General features: G+C 41.4%; 1 long non-coding RNA gene across 3 annotated transcripts in view; it reads right to left on the bottom strand.

Moving 5' to 3' along the window:
* The window catches only part of LOC138988877 (uncharacterized), a 99,190-nt gene extending 87,966 nt beyond the window's left edge, over window positions 1–11,224 (bottom strand). For all 3 annotated transcript variants that reach the window (XR_011465091.1, XR_011465094.1, XR_011465093.1), the window contains exon 1: window positions 11,106–11,224. This is a non-coding gene — a long non-coding RNA (uncharacterized lncRNA). The remainder of the gene's footprint in view (window positions 1–11,105) is intronic.
* Between the last annotated feature and the right edge of the window lie 2,929 nt (window positions 11,225–14,153).

Below are 14,153 nucleotides of genomic sequence, written 5' to 3' on the forward strand. Positions count from 1 at the left end.
AGACTTTGAGACAGACTGTGAAAAGAGATGAAGAAGGACACTACATAATGATCAAAGGATCAATCAAAGAAGATGTAACAATTATAAATATATATGCACCCAACATAGGAGCACTGCAATATGTAAGGCAAATGCTAACAAGTTGAAAGGGGAAATTAACAGTAGCACAATAATAGTGGGAGACTTTAATACCCCACTCACACCTATGGATAGACCAACTAAACAGAAAATTAACAAGGAAACACAAACTTTAAATGATACAATGGACCAGTTAGACCTAATAGATATCTATAGGACATTTCACCCAAAAACAATGAATTTCACCTTTTTCTCGAGTACACAAGGAACATTCTCCAGGATATATCATATTCTGAGCCATAAATCTAGCCTTGGTAAATTCAAAAAAACCTGAAATCATTTCAAGCACCTTTTTGATCACAGTGTGGTAAGATGAGATGTCAACTACAGGGGGAAAAAAAAAACTATTAAAAATACAAATGTATGGAGGCTAAACAACACACTTTTGAATAACCAACAAATCACAGAAGAAATAAAAAGAGAAATCAAAATATGCATGGAAACGAATGACAATGAAAACACGACAACCCAAAACCTATAGGATTCAGTAAAAGCAGTGCTAAGGAGAAGATTCATAGCAATACAAGCTTTCCTCAAGAAATAAGAGAAAAATCAAATAAATAATCTAACTCTACACCTAGAGCAACTAGAAAAAGAGGAAATGAAGAACCCTAGGGTTAGTAGAAGGAAACAAATCATAAAAATTAGGGTGGAAATAAATGAAAAAGAAACAAAGGAGACTGTAGCAAAAATCAACAAAGCTAAAAGCTGGTTCTTTGAGAAGATAAATAAAATTGACAAACCATTAGCCACTCATCAAGAAAAAAAGGGAAAAGAATCAAGTCAACAAAATTAGAAATGAAAATGGAGAAATCACAACAGACAACACAGAAATACAAAGGATCATAAGAGACTACTACAGCACCTATATGCCAATAAAATGGACAACTTGGAAGAAATGGACAAATTCTTAGAAAACCATAACTTTCCGAAAATGAACCAGGAAGAAATAGAAAATCTTAACAGACCCATCACAAATATGGAAATCGAAACTGTAATCAGAAATCTTCCAAAACACAAAAGCCCAGGACCAGATGGCTTCACAGCTGAATTCTATCAAAAATTTAGAGAAGAGCTAACATCTATCCTACTCAAAGTCTTCCAGAAAATTGCAGAGGAAGGTAAACTCCCAAACTCATTCTATGAGGCCACCATCACCCTAATACCAAAACCTGACAAAGATGCCACAAAAAATGAAAACTACAGGCCAATATCACTGACGAACATAGATGCAAAAATCCTTAACAAAATTCTAGCAAACAGAATCCAACAACATATTAAAAAGTTCATACATCATGACCAAGTGGGCTTTAATCCCAGGGATGCAAGGATTCTTCCATATTTGCAAAATCAATGTGATATACCACATGAACAAACTGAAACATAAAAACCATATGATTATCTCAATAGATGCAGAGAAAGCCTTTGACAAAATTCAACACCCATTTATGATAAAAAAAAAAACCCTCCAGAAAGCAGGCATAGAAGGAACATACCTCAACATAATAAAAGCCATATATGATAAACCAACAGCAAACATTATCCTCAATGATGAAAAATGGAAAGCGCTTCCCCTAAAGTCAGGAACAAGACAAGGGTGCCCACTCTTACCACTACTATTCAACACATTTTTGGAAGTTTTAGCCACAGCAATCAGAGCAGAAAAAGAAATAAAAGGAATCCGGATTGGAAAAGAAGTAAAACTCTCACTGTTTGCAGATGACATGATCGTCTACATAGAAAATCCTAAAGACTCCACCAGAAAATTACTAGAGCTAATCAATGAATATAGTAAAGTTGCAGGATATAAAATTAACACACAGAAATCCCTTGCATTCCTATACACTAACAATGAGAAAACAGAAAGTGAAATTAAGGAAACAATTCCATTCACCACTGCAATGAAAAGAATAAAATACTTAGGAATAAATCTACCTAAAGAAACAAAAGACCTATATATGAAAAACTATAAAACACTGATGAAAGAAATCAAAGAGGACACTAATAGTTGGAGAAATATACCATGTTCATGGATTGGAAGAATCAATATAGTGAAAATGAGTATACTACCCAAAGCAATCTATAGATTCAAAATCCCTATCAAGCTACCAACGGTATTTTTCACAGAACTAACACAAATAACTTCATAATTTGTATGGAATACAAAAAAACTCAAATAGCCAAAGCGATCTTGAGAAAGAAGAATGGAACTGGAGGAATCAACCTGCCTGACTTCAGGCTCTACTACAAAGCCACAGTCATCAAGACAATATGGTACTGGCACAAAGACAGAAATATAGATCAATGGAACAAAATAGAAAGCCCAGAGATAAATCCATGCACCTATGGACACCTTATCTTTGACAAAGGAGGCAAGAATATACAATGGAGAAAAGGCAATCTCTTTAACAAGTGGTGCTGGGAAAGCTGGTCAACCACTTGTAAAAGAATGAAACTAGACCACTTTCTAACACTATACACAAAAATAAACTCGAAATGGATTAAAGATCTAAATGTAAGACCAGAAACTATAAAACTCCTAGAAGGAAACATAGGCAAAACACTCTCTGACATAAATCACAGCAGGATCCTCTATGACCCACCTCCCAGAGTTAAGGAAATAAAAGCAAAAATAAACAAATGGGACCTAATTAAACTTAAAAACTTTTGCACAACAAAGGAAACTATAAGCAAGGTGAAAAGACAGCCTTCAGAATGGGAGAAAATTATAGCAAATGAAGCAACTGACAAAGAATTAATCTCAAAATATACAAGCAGCTCAGGCAGCTCAATTCCAGAAAAATAAACCCAATCAAAAAATAGGCCAAAGAACTAAACAGGCATTTCTCCAAAGAAGACATACAGATGACTAACAAACATGAAAAGATGCTCAACATCACTCATTATCAGAGAAATGCAAATCAAAACCACTATGAGGTACCATTTCACACCAGTCAGAATGGCTGCGATCCAAAAGTCTACAAATAATAAATGTTGGAGAGGGTGTGGAGAAAAGGGAACCCTCTTACACTGTTGGTGGGAATGCAAACTAGTACAGCCACTATGGAGAACAGTGTGGAGATTCCTTAAAAAACTGGAAATAGAACTGCCTTATGATCCAGCAATCCCACTGCTGGGCATACACACTGAGGAAACCAAAAGGGAAAGAGACACGTGTACCCCAATGTTCATCACAGCACTGTTAACAATAGCCAGGACATGGAAGCAACCTAGATGTCCATTGGCAGACAAATGGATAAGAAAGCTGTGGTACATATACACCTTGGAATATTACTCAGCCATTAAAAATAACACATTTGAATCAGTTCTAATGAGGTGGATGAAACTGGAGCCTATTATACAGAGTGAAGTAAGTCAGAAAGAAAAACACCAATACTAACACCAAGTATTAACACCAATATTACCAAAATTACCAATAATACAAAACACCAATATTAGCACATATATATGGAATTTAGAAAGATGGTAACAATGACCCTATATGTGAGACAGCAAAAGAGACACAGATGTAAAGAACAGACTTTTGGACTCTGTGAGAGAAGGCAAAGGTGGGATGATTTGAGAGAATAGCATTGAAACATGTATATTATCATATGTGAAATAGATTGCCAGGCCAGGTTCGATACATGAGACAAGGTGTTCAGGGCTGATGCACTGGGATGACCCTGAGGGATGGGATAGGGAGGGAGGTGGGAGGGGGGTTCAGGATGGGGAACACATGTACACCCATGGCTGATTCATGTCAATGTATGGCAAAAACCACTACAATATTGTAAAGTAATTAGCCTCCAATTAAAATAATTAATAAAAAAAATAAGTGCAAGATCTGAACACTGTAACAACAAATTATCATTGAAAGAAATTAAAGAAGACCTAAATAAATGGAAATACATTCCATGTTCACCGATGAGAAGATTCAGTATTATTAAGATAGCATTACTCCCCAAATTGATATCCAGATTCAAGGCAGTCTTCATCAAAATCCTAGCTGCTTATTTTGCAGAAATTGGAAAGTAGGTCCTAAAATTTCATATGAAAATGCAAGGCACCCAGAATAGCCAAAACAATCTCAAAAAAAAAGAACAAATTTAAAGGACTCACACCTCTAGACTTCAAAAATTAATACAGAGCTACAGTAATCAAGGCACTATAGTACTGGCATAAGGATAGACAGGTTAATCCATGATATAAAATTGATATTCCAGAAATAAACCCATATGTTTATGGACAACTTATGTTTGAAAAGGGTACAAGATAATTCAAAGCAGAAATGGCTTTTTCAACAAAAGGGCAACAGGACATCCACACATTGTACCTATTCCTCACACCAAATTAAAAATTTAATTCAAAATGGATCAAAGACCTAAATGTAAGAACCAAAACTGTAAAACTCTTAAAAGAAAACATATGCATAATATTTGGTGATCTTAAATTAGGCAATGGTTTTAAAACATGACACAAAGCACTATCAATAGAATTTAAAAATGGATAAATTGGAACTCATCAAAATTAAACACTTTTGTGCTTCAAAGGACTATATAAAGAAAGTGAAAAAACAACCCAGAGAATGAGAGAAAATATTTTTAAATCATGCATCTGTAAAAAGTCTAGTATCTAAAATATATAAAGACATTTACAACTCTGTAAAAACAAAAAAATTTAAATGAGTAACAGATATGAATAGATATTTCTCCACAGAAGACATACAAATGTCTACTAAGCACATGAAAAGATGCTTCACATCATTAGTCTTTAGGAAAATGCAAATCAAAAAGCTCAATGAAATACCATTTCATACCTGCTAGGATGGCTAAAAAAATTTAAAAGATGGTAAGGATATGGAGAAATTGAAGCTCTCATGATTGCTGAAGTATAGCTGCTGTGAAAAACAGTTTGGGAGTTCCCTAAAAAGTTAAATACTGAATTACCATACAACCCTTCAATTCCACTCCTAGGTATATAACCAAGAAAATTGAAAGCATATGTTTATATAAAAAAATTAAACACGAATGTCTGTGACATCAGCCATAATAGCACAAAAAGTGAAAACTCCCCCCAAATGTTCATCAATGAATTAATGGATAAATAAAATGTGGTATATCCATAGAATGCAGTATTATTCAGCTATGGGAAAAAATGAGGTACTGATGAGACATGTGGGACCTGGGACCCTTTGCTACAAGTGCTTGTACCTGGACAACAAACATCTCCTGAAGAAACAGAATACAAAGATAGATAGGTTGATCCAAAAATATAACTGAAACTCCAGAGAGAAACCCATACATTTAGGACAACTGATTTTTGATAAGGGTACCAAGACAATTCAATGCAGAAAGAAAAGCCTTTTCAACAAAAGGATAACTGCATAGCCACACAGAAAATGATGTTGAAACTATTTCTCACACCAAATTTTAAAAATTAAGTCAAAATGGATCAAAGATCCAAATAAGGACTACAAATAACTGCATGCATGCAGAGTTGGGGAAAATTATGAACAAGATATAAAAAGACCAAAAACCCAACTTCTATGTCCCCTACACACAATACCATCAGAGAAGGGGCCTAAGTCACCCCATCCTGCCTGACCCCTGGACCTGCCCCTACCCTCACCGCATGTAAGGCAACAACTCACCTTCACTCAAGGAGTGAACAAAAGAACCTGTTACTTGTTTTGTTCCCTCCTGATGCAGCATGAGTCCCAGTAAAGCCTTGCCTAAGTTTCTTCTCTGGCCTCTTATCAATTTCCATTGATTTGAAGAGTCTAAGAACCAGCTCTGTTACACTGATGTGTGCTACAACATGAAAGAAAAACCACATAGAAAAGGCTATCATGTTATATGACTCCATTTCATGAAATGCCCCCAAACTTTCAAAGAGACAGAAAGTAGGTTAGTCATTTCCGGGGACTTGGGGGATGGGAGCATGGTGGGGAGTGACTGCTAATGGGTACCGAGTTTGGGGATAATGAGAATGTTCTGGAATTATATGATGCTGATAGCTGCACAACTCTGAATAGATTAAAAAGCACTGAACTACATACTGCAAATGGGTGAATTTAAGAAAGCTGAGCACCAAAGAATTGATGCTTTTGAACTGTGGTGTTGGAGAAAACTCTTGAGAGTCCCTTGGACTGCAAGGAGAGCCAATCAGTCCATCCTAAAGAAGATCAGTCCTGGGTGTTCATTGGTAGGACTGATGTTGAAGCTGAAACTCCAATACTTTGGCCACCTGATGCGAAGAGCTGACTCATTTGAAAAGACCCTGATGCTGGGAAAGATTGAGGGCAGGAGGAGAAGGGGATGACAGAGGATGAGATGGTTGGATGGCATCAATGACTCGATGGACATGGGTTTGGGTGGACTCCAGGAGTTGGCGATGGATAGGGAGGCCTGGCGTGCTGCAATTCATGGGGTTGCAGAGTCAGACACAATTGAGTGACTGAACTGAACAGTAAATGAATTGCATCTCAATATTTTAAAAAGTCAGACCACACCATTCTTCTCAAAATGCTCCAACATGTCAAAAGAACACAAGACTCCCCAGAGCCACTGCTCTGACCACTGCTTTTCTGACCTCATCTCCCATCACTCTCCCACCTGGCAGCCCCCACCAGTCACACTGCCTCCTTCTGTTCTTCAAACACACCATCATGCTTCCACCTCAGGGCCTTTGCTTTCAGTTTCCCCACAGCCCTGGATTCAAGCCTCCAACACCAGCACAGTTAACTTCTGCACCTCTTGAAGTCTTTGCTTGAATGTCCCCTTTTCAGTGAGGTCTACCCTAACTGCATGCCTGTACTCCTTTTCCCCAACCCTGTTACTTCTCTTTTGCACTTATCCCTGTCTAAAACATAACATGCTTCTCTTATTTCTTACTTTGTATTTATGGTCTGTTTCCTCCCACTAGAATCTAAGCCATTGTAGCTAGAATTTCTGTCTGCTTCTTCACTGTTCTATGTTTCACACTCTGTGGGCATACAGGAGGTTCTTACTAAATATCTGTTGGTGACCACAAAATAAATGAATGTCTACAGGGGTAAACAGGTTTGGAGGACCTGTTCTGAGAATGAAAACATCTTCGCGGACATACAAACAACTTTGGGAATGAACTTTTTTGAAGACTGTCTACTGCTTGTTATCAAACACTTGTTCAAGCCTAAGAGCCGTCAGATATTTTCTGACACCTGCTATTTAATTACTGTGACCATGCATGAAAGCAACGGGCCCCAGGCCCTTTTCTTTCAGTAGCTGAGTATGTGAGCCTTGCTCAGCTTCGCATCTTTGATGCTCACATTTCGCTTGTAGTTCTTCCTTGGTTTCACACAGAGACACGAATTGCCAGGAAACTCTCTCTGCCTCTCTCAGGACATCTGTGCTTTGAGTCTAACTCTGGGCCAGCTCTGCAGACTGAAAACACTCTGGGTGTGCCTGTCAACAGGAAGAGAAGCGCTCCAGCAGGAATCCCACACCACCTGACCGCACAGCCTCCTAAGCTCCAGGCAGCATCTTTGTTGTGCTTAAATGAGCCTTCCATGTGCTCCCGGCAGGAGCGCACATAATTAAACGTACTAACACTTAAGAGCAGGCTTAAACCACAGACTTTTCTATTATCGTTTTTAACTTTTGATTCATCCCCTCCAGAGATTCAGCCTTTCTTTGATAGAGGCCTAAAACATGAGAGAGAAGTTTCTTGGGTGTCCAAAAAATCATAATGCTTTTGGGAAATCGAGTCTTAGCATGGAGAAATCCCTCTGTATTCTGCCATCTCCATTCTCTATTTTTCAGATAAAATAGCTATTACTTTGTGTCTGTGTGGAGCACAGCAAAAAGGAAACTCGGATTTCAAAGAACCATCTCTATCACCTTCAAAATCTTTTTGTCCTTGGGTATCCTGAAATGTCTATCCTCTCTAGTCACAAAAATGTTTTCTCTGCAGCAGCTGACCCTATCTATATTAATGATTTTAACAACTTACTGACTGGAGATATATGAATATGTCTCTTGTTACCCTAACATTATTGACCAGAGTGTTTCAATATTCACTTCCATAACAAATCACCAGCCACAGACATTAGTTTCTGCAAAAGTCCTCCAGTCAGTAACATGCTATGTGTTAGCTGCTAGTTGCGTCTGACTCTTTGTGACCCATGGACTGTAGCTCTCCAGGCTCCTCTGTCCATGGGATTTCCCTGGCAAGAGTGGGTAGCCATTCCCTTCTCCAGGGGATCTTCCCGACCCAGGGATCAAACCCAGGTCTCATGCATTGCAGATGGATTCTTGACCATCTGAGCCACCAGGGAAGTCCCCGATAATGTGTTAAGTAGCACCTATAATACAAATTCGTATAATCCAGAATACAGCCCCAACACACCTGTTTTTGGTTCATTTAAGTATCCCACAGGTCCTTCAGGTTCTTTCTATCCAAGACTCTTATTATCTCTCCACCAAAACAAAATTTTTTTTTAGTTTTTAATTTTAAAAAATTAATAAGAAATAAGAAACCCTGCTGTTGCCAAGCCTTACTAATAGCATTACTTTCTCCCACTCAAGGAAACCAGGAAATTCAAAATCAAGCTTGGCTCTCTGCTCTGGCTCTATACAAATTCTGTCAGTCAATAAGTCACTTGCTTTGACCCCGTTTTAATGAACTTCCAAATTTTTCCTGGCCATATATCTTCTGAAGAAGGATTACCTCCTGCTCACACTTAAAAGCCAACAGTGGGGACTTTATTCTGCTCATGGTTTGAAAGCTGACTGCCCTCTACTCCCAACTTTGAAAACACTAATTACTCAGGTGACCATGAAAATGAAACCAGATGTTCTCCCCAATCCCTGCCATCTGCCCTGGTGCTGGGCCTGGGTTCTGTCTTGTGCTAAGGAAGATCTGGCTCTGTTACCAAACCAAACTTGGGTCCATTCACCCAACATACAACAACTCCAACATACAACTCCAACATACAACAACTCCAACATAGAACTCCAACATAGAACTCCAACATAGAACTCCAACATAGAACTCCAACATAGAACTCCAACATACAACATACAATGACATGCAACAACTGGGCTGTGGGGAAGGAAAGTATAGTGTTTACTGCAAGGCACCCAAGATGGGGCCAATCAAGAACAGGCAGCTCATGCTCAAAAGACCCAAACCCCCTGATGCCTTTCAGGGTAGGTTTTTTAAAAACGGTGTGAGGGAGAGGATCACAGGGTCTTTCATCAGGTCATGCACAATTCTCTGACTGGTTGATGGGGAAGTTAACAGGGTGATTTCAGGAATCATAATCATCAACCTGCTGGTTCCAATCAGTCTGGGGTTTCTGTGCTAGTGATCAGCATGGGGTTGACTTCTTCCACCTGGTGGGGGTTTTAAGTGTCTGCAAAACAACTTAATGATATGGCGCAGGATATTAACTATAGCACTTGAGAAGGAACTAAAGGTCCTTTGTTTTATGGCTGAACTATTATTATTCTGTCTTGCTCAATTGTTTGTTTTTGCATTTTCTCACTTCTCTGATTAAATTGCTCTTTGGAATTCAGGAAAGGTCTAAATGGCTAAAGCTCTTCTACAAAAAAGATGCAGAGACACAGGACATCTGTTCCTGGGAAGGCCCTGCAGGATCCTGCTTAGTTTCAGCCCTATCACTTCCAGCCTATGTGAGCTTGGATGTGATGTTATATGCCATGCATGCAATAACACAACATTCCCAGCTGGCTCAGTGGTAAACAATCCACTGCCAACGCAGGAGACACAGCAGTCTCAGGTTCAATCCCTGGGTGGGGAAGATCCCCTGGAGGAAGAAATAGCAAACCCACTATAGTTCATGGGGTTGCAAAGAGTGGGACACGACTGAACTGACTGAGCATGGTATAAGAGGAGCACATGGTATATATGCAATAACACAGAAATCAGACCTATAAACATAGGTTATCATAAGAAAGTATGGGATATAAATGCATAAGTCAGTAGAGACCCATAGGTTAACCCATTCTATTGAGCTCAGTCTATCTAGATTTCTAAGGAAGACTGCGCAAATTTGGTAGGTTCCATTTTTACTGTCGGGGAGGACTACACTATGGGAATTCCCCACAAGTGTAGCTGCTGGGTTCCTCTCCCATTTCACCTCCATGCTGCCTCCTGAAAGTGGGTTTATGAGGCTCATGGTTCCCCAAGGTCCAGACCTAACTCTGAAGCCCAGCCAGGGCCAGGGCTGTCCAAATCAAGATGGAGGTCCAATCCCATCGTCCAATAAAGGATAAGGCCCAGAGAGCTGAGAAATCTGTTTTCTGGTGCACATATGTTACTCTCAACAAAAACATTATTTCTTCACAAACACAGATTCATTGTTCTGTACCCTAAGTGTGAACCAGGAATTGGAGCTCAGAGAGTCCTACATTTAGAGCTCTAGGTTCAGCTACTGTCCCACTCCTCCTAAAGAGGCATGTCTCTCTGCACCCAAGATTCGCTTTCTATAAAGACCTTACATTACGGAGACTGCAGCCGGAATTAACTGGACTAGACACCGAGGGCCACGCTTTGCCAAATGAATAGGAATGAAGGAAGAGGCTGCCCCCAAGTGGGAAACCCGAAAATTGCAGCGACGCTTCCAATCAGTTACTCATTAGTTCAAGAAACTGCACCGGGTTTCCATTTCCAGCTCGCAGAAATGCCCCTCCTTGAGAACCGCTAGGGAGGAAACTGAGGTGCGGATCCTTTTACTATCACCGTGGCACGCTGAGAAAACAGAACAGGCAAACCCACCGTCTCCCAACCCCCCGACCCTATAAAGCACCTGGTTAAATGCAAATTCTGGGTCCTCACCGCGGACACTTTGATTTAGCGAGCCAGAGGGAGTGAGCGCCTAGAGTTCTGGTGTCTAACCACGTGGTTCGGATCATGTGGCAGATTTGGAGATTGTGGGCTGGGAAACGACTTTCTCTTACCCTTCCCGGGCCCCGGGCTGTGGGTCCTGGGAACCCCGAATCCGCAGTTTTTCTTGTGGCCTTTCTCGCAGCCCCCAGCCGCCGCTCTATTGTCTCCCCACCAGCCACTGCGGAACCCCACCCACCAGCCCGGGTTTGCCCCGGGTCAGCCCAGCCACCGTGGTTTCCATGGCGACCCGGGCTGCGCCGCGTGCCGCTTCCCTCGCGCGGTGTAAGGTGGCGTCTCTCTGACCCAGCGCCCACCGCCCCGACCGAGAAGGGAAATTCTAGTCCAGGACAGTCAAGCTAAGAAGTAACTTTACTACTATTATTGAGTATTTCTTGTGCCCATTTTTTATTTAAAATAAGATGTAAGAGTTTTGTTTTTCCGGGGTAGGGGGTCGCGGAATTCGAGCGACCTGTCTTCTTAGTACCTTTATGTAACATCTCACATTCAGATTCAAACGCTTGGGATAGACTGACCCTCCTCCCCCGCCCAGCTGAAGGAATTAATAATTTCGACTTGCCTTAGAGACTTACCCTTCTTTGCACAGCCCTCCCATGGTACATGCACCAGAACACTCAGGTGTGTGGTTTTGTCTAGCAACCTCGGGAAACACCGAGGTGATTCCCAGACCGTGGGCCTCCTGTTTCTTCTTTACTCTCCAATCCTGCCCTTCTTGCCAAGGACTGCTGCCTCTGCTGAACCCGATGGAGGAGGTCAGGTTCTTAAGGGCTTCGGCAGGGAATGCAGACTGTATTCTCAGAAGCATGTGGGCTGAGCTAGGCCCTCAGAAGTTCCTCGTTATTCTAATCAAGGAGCCCTGGCTTACTCTAATCAACTTCCATTAGGAGAAGGCCACATCTTCTGGAAGGACCTGGGTATACTTTCAAAAGGTGCTATAAGGAGCATGGTCCAACAGCCCAGGTCCGGTCAGCTTTTCTTTTTGGTCATCCATGAGGACTGCTGAGTCATGGTGCTTCCTTGGGGCGTTTGGCAGTTCAAGACGGCTGGAGGCTAAGTGAAAATCTAGGCACCTCTGAAATCCTGTTGGTATGTGGAATAAATGACTTTCGGATGGCCAGCTGTGGAGGACACTGGGAAATGGAGGACACGGTCATCTCATAAACATGGAGATGTGAGGACAAGGTTAGACCACTCTTGTTTTGTCACATAGTAACATTTTCAATAGCTAAGTGTAAGCATTTGGCAATCTTCTGAAAAATTAACTACTTTCAGAGATGGAGTGGATCCCTTTTGTTCAGAGTTTTCAGGGCCAGACACCACAGAAGACCATCTTGCAGTCTCTGTGTAGGGAACTATCCATTCTTCATTAAAGAAGTGAGTATGCGTGCTAAGTTGCTTCAGTCTTATCCAACTCTTCGCGACCCTATGGACTGTAGCCCCGCCAGGTTCCACTGTCCATAGGATTCTCCAGGCAAGAATACTGGAGGGGGTTCCCATGCTCTCCTTCAGGGATCTTCCCAATCCAGAGATCGAACCTGCATCTCTTAACGCCTCCTGCATTGGCAGGGGAGTTCTTTACTACTAGTGCTGAAGAAGGGAAGAAGCAGATCACCCAGACTGAACTAACTCCATCTTGCACTTTTAATGAACTCTGGACTACATATCTGGTAACCATGGAGATAACATACCAGTGATGGAGCAGGCCCCCCAGAAGGATAAACACCAGACTAGGCTGACCTCATACCTAGACTCCCTGGAGAAGAAGAATATGATAACTCATTGTGTTATCGAATACCTTCTGTAATCTTAATGGTGCCTAGTAATGTGGGCTGCACTGCATAGCTAGTTGACCTTCAGAATGTGAAACATGACTAACTTAATTGTATCTCCTTCTAACATTTTTCAGAGCAGACTTGAGAAAATTGGGAATGTAGGCTTGGGCACGTACACACGAGATATAACAGGCAGACACAAAAAACAGTCAGGGTGCCTGGCTAAAGAGGAAACCCTGCCTTGGACCCACCAGTGTAATAAACTGCACTCCATTATCTGCACGGTCCTTCTGAGTGAGTTTGTTTCCCAGGGGGTTTGGCTACAACAGCGCCACCTGGGAAGCCCCATTAAAGAAGCAGCACTAGAGAATTTTCTTCAGTCTAAGAGCTGACCAAACTGTACTGTAGAGCTGTGTAAGACTTCAGTTCGGTTCAGTCCAGTTCAGTTGCTCAGTCGTGTCCGACTATTTGCAACCCCAGGAATCGCAGCATGCCAGGCCTCCCTGTCCATCACCAACTCCCAAAGTTTACCCAAACTCATGTCCATCGAGTTGGTGATGCCACCCAGCCATCTCATCCTCTGTTGTCCCCTTCTCCTCCTGCCCCCAATCCCTCCCAGCATCACGGTCTTTTCCAATGAGTAAACCCTTCACATGAGGTGGCCAAAGTATTGGAGTTTCAGCTTCAGCATCAGTCCTTCCAGTGAACACCCAGGACTGATCTCCTTTAGTGTGGACTGGTTGGATCTCCTTGTAGTCCAAGGGACTCTCAAGAATCTTCTCCAACACCACAGTTCAAAAGCATCAATTCTTCGGTGCTCAGCTTTCTTCACAGTCCAACTCTCACATGACCACTGGAAAAACCATAGCCTTGACTAGACAGACCTTTGTTGACAAAGAAATGTCTCTGCTTTTTAATATGCTGTTTCGGTTGGTCATAACTTTTCTTCCAAGGAGTAAGCGTCTTTTAATTTCATGGCTGCAATCACCATCTGCAGTGATTTGGGAGCCCAAAAAAATAAAGTCTGACACTGTTTCCACTGTTTCCCCATCTATTTGCCGTGAAGTGATGGGACCAGATGCCATGATCTTAGTTTTCTGAATGTTGAGCTTTAAGCCAACTTTTTCACTCTCCTCTTTACTTTCATCAAGAGGCTTTTTAGTTCCTCTTCACTTTCTGCCATAAGGGTGGTGTTATCTGCATATCTGAGGTTATTGATATTTCTCCCAGCAATCTTGATTCCAGCTTGTGCTTCTTCCAGCCCAGCATTTCTCATGATGTACTCTGCATATAAGTTAAATAAGCAGGGTGATGTACTATTTGTACTTT

This window comes from Bos mutus, chromosome 8, assembly GCF_027580195.1.
Source record: "Bos mutus isolate GX-2022 chromosome 8, NWIPB_WYAK_1.1, whole genome shotgun sequence".
Taxonomy (NCBI): domain Eukaryota; kingdom Metazoa; phylum Chordata; class Mammalia; order Artiodactyla; family Bovidae; genus Bos; species Bos mutus.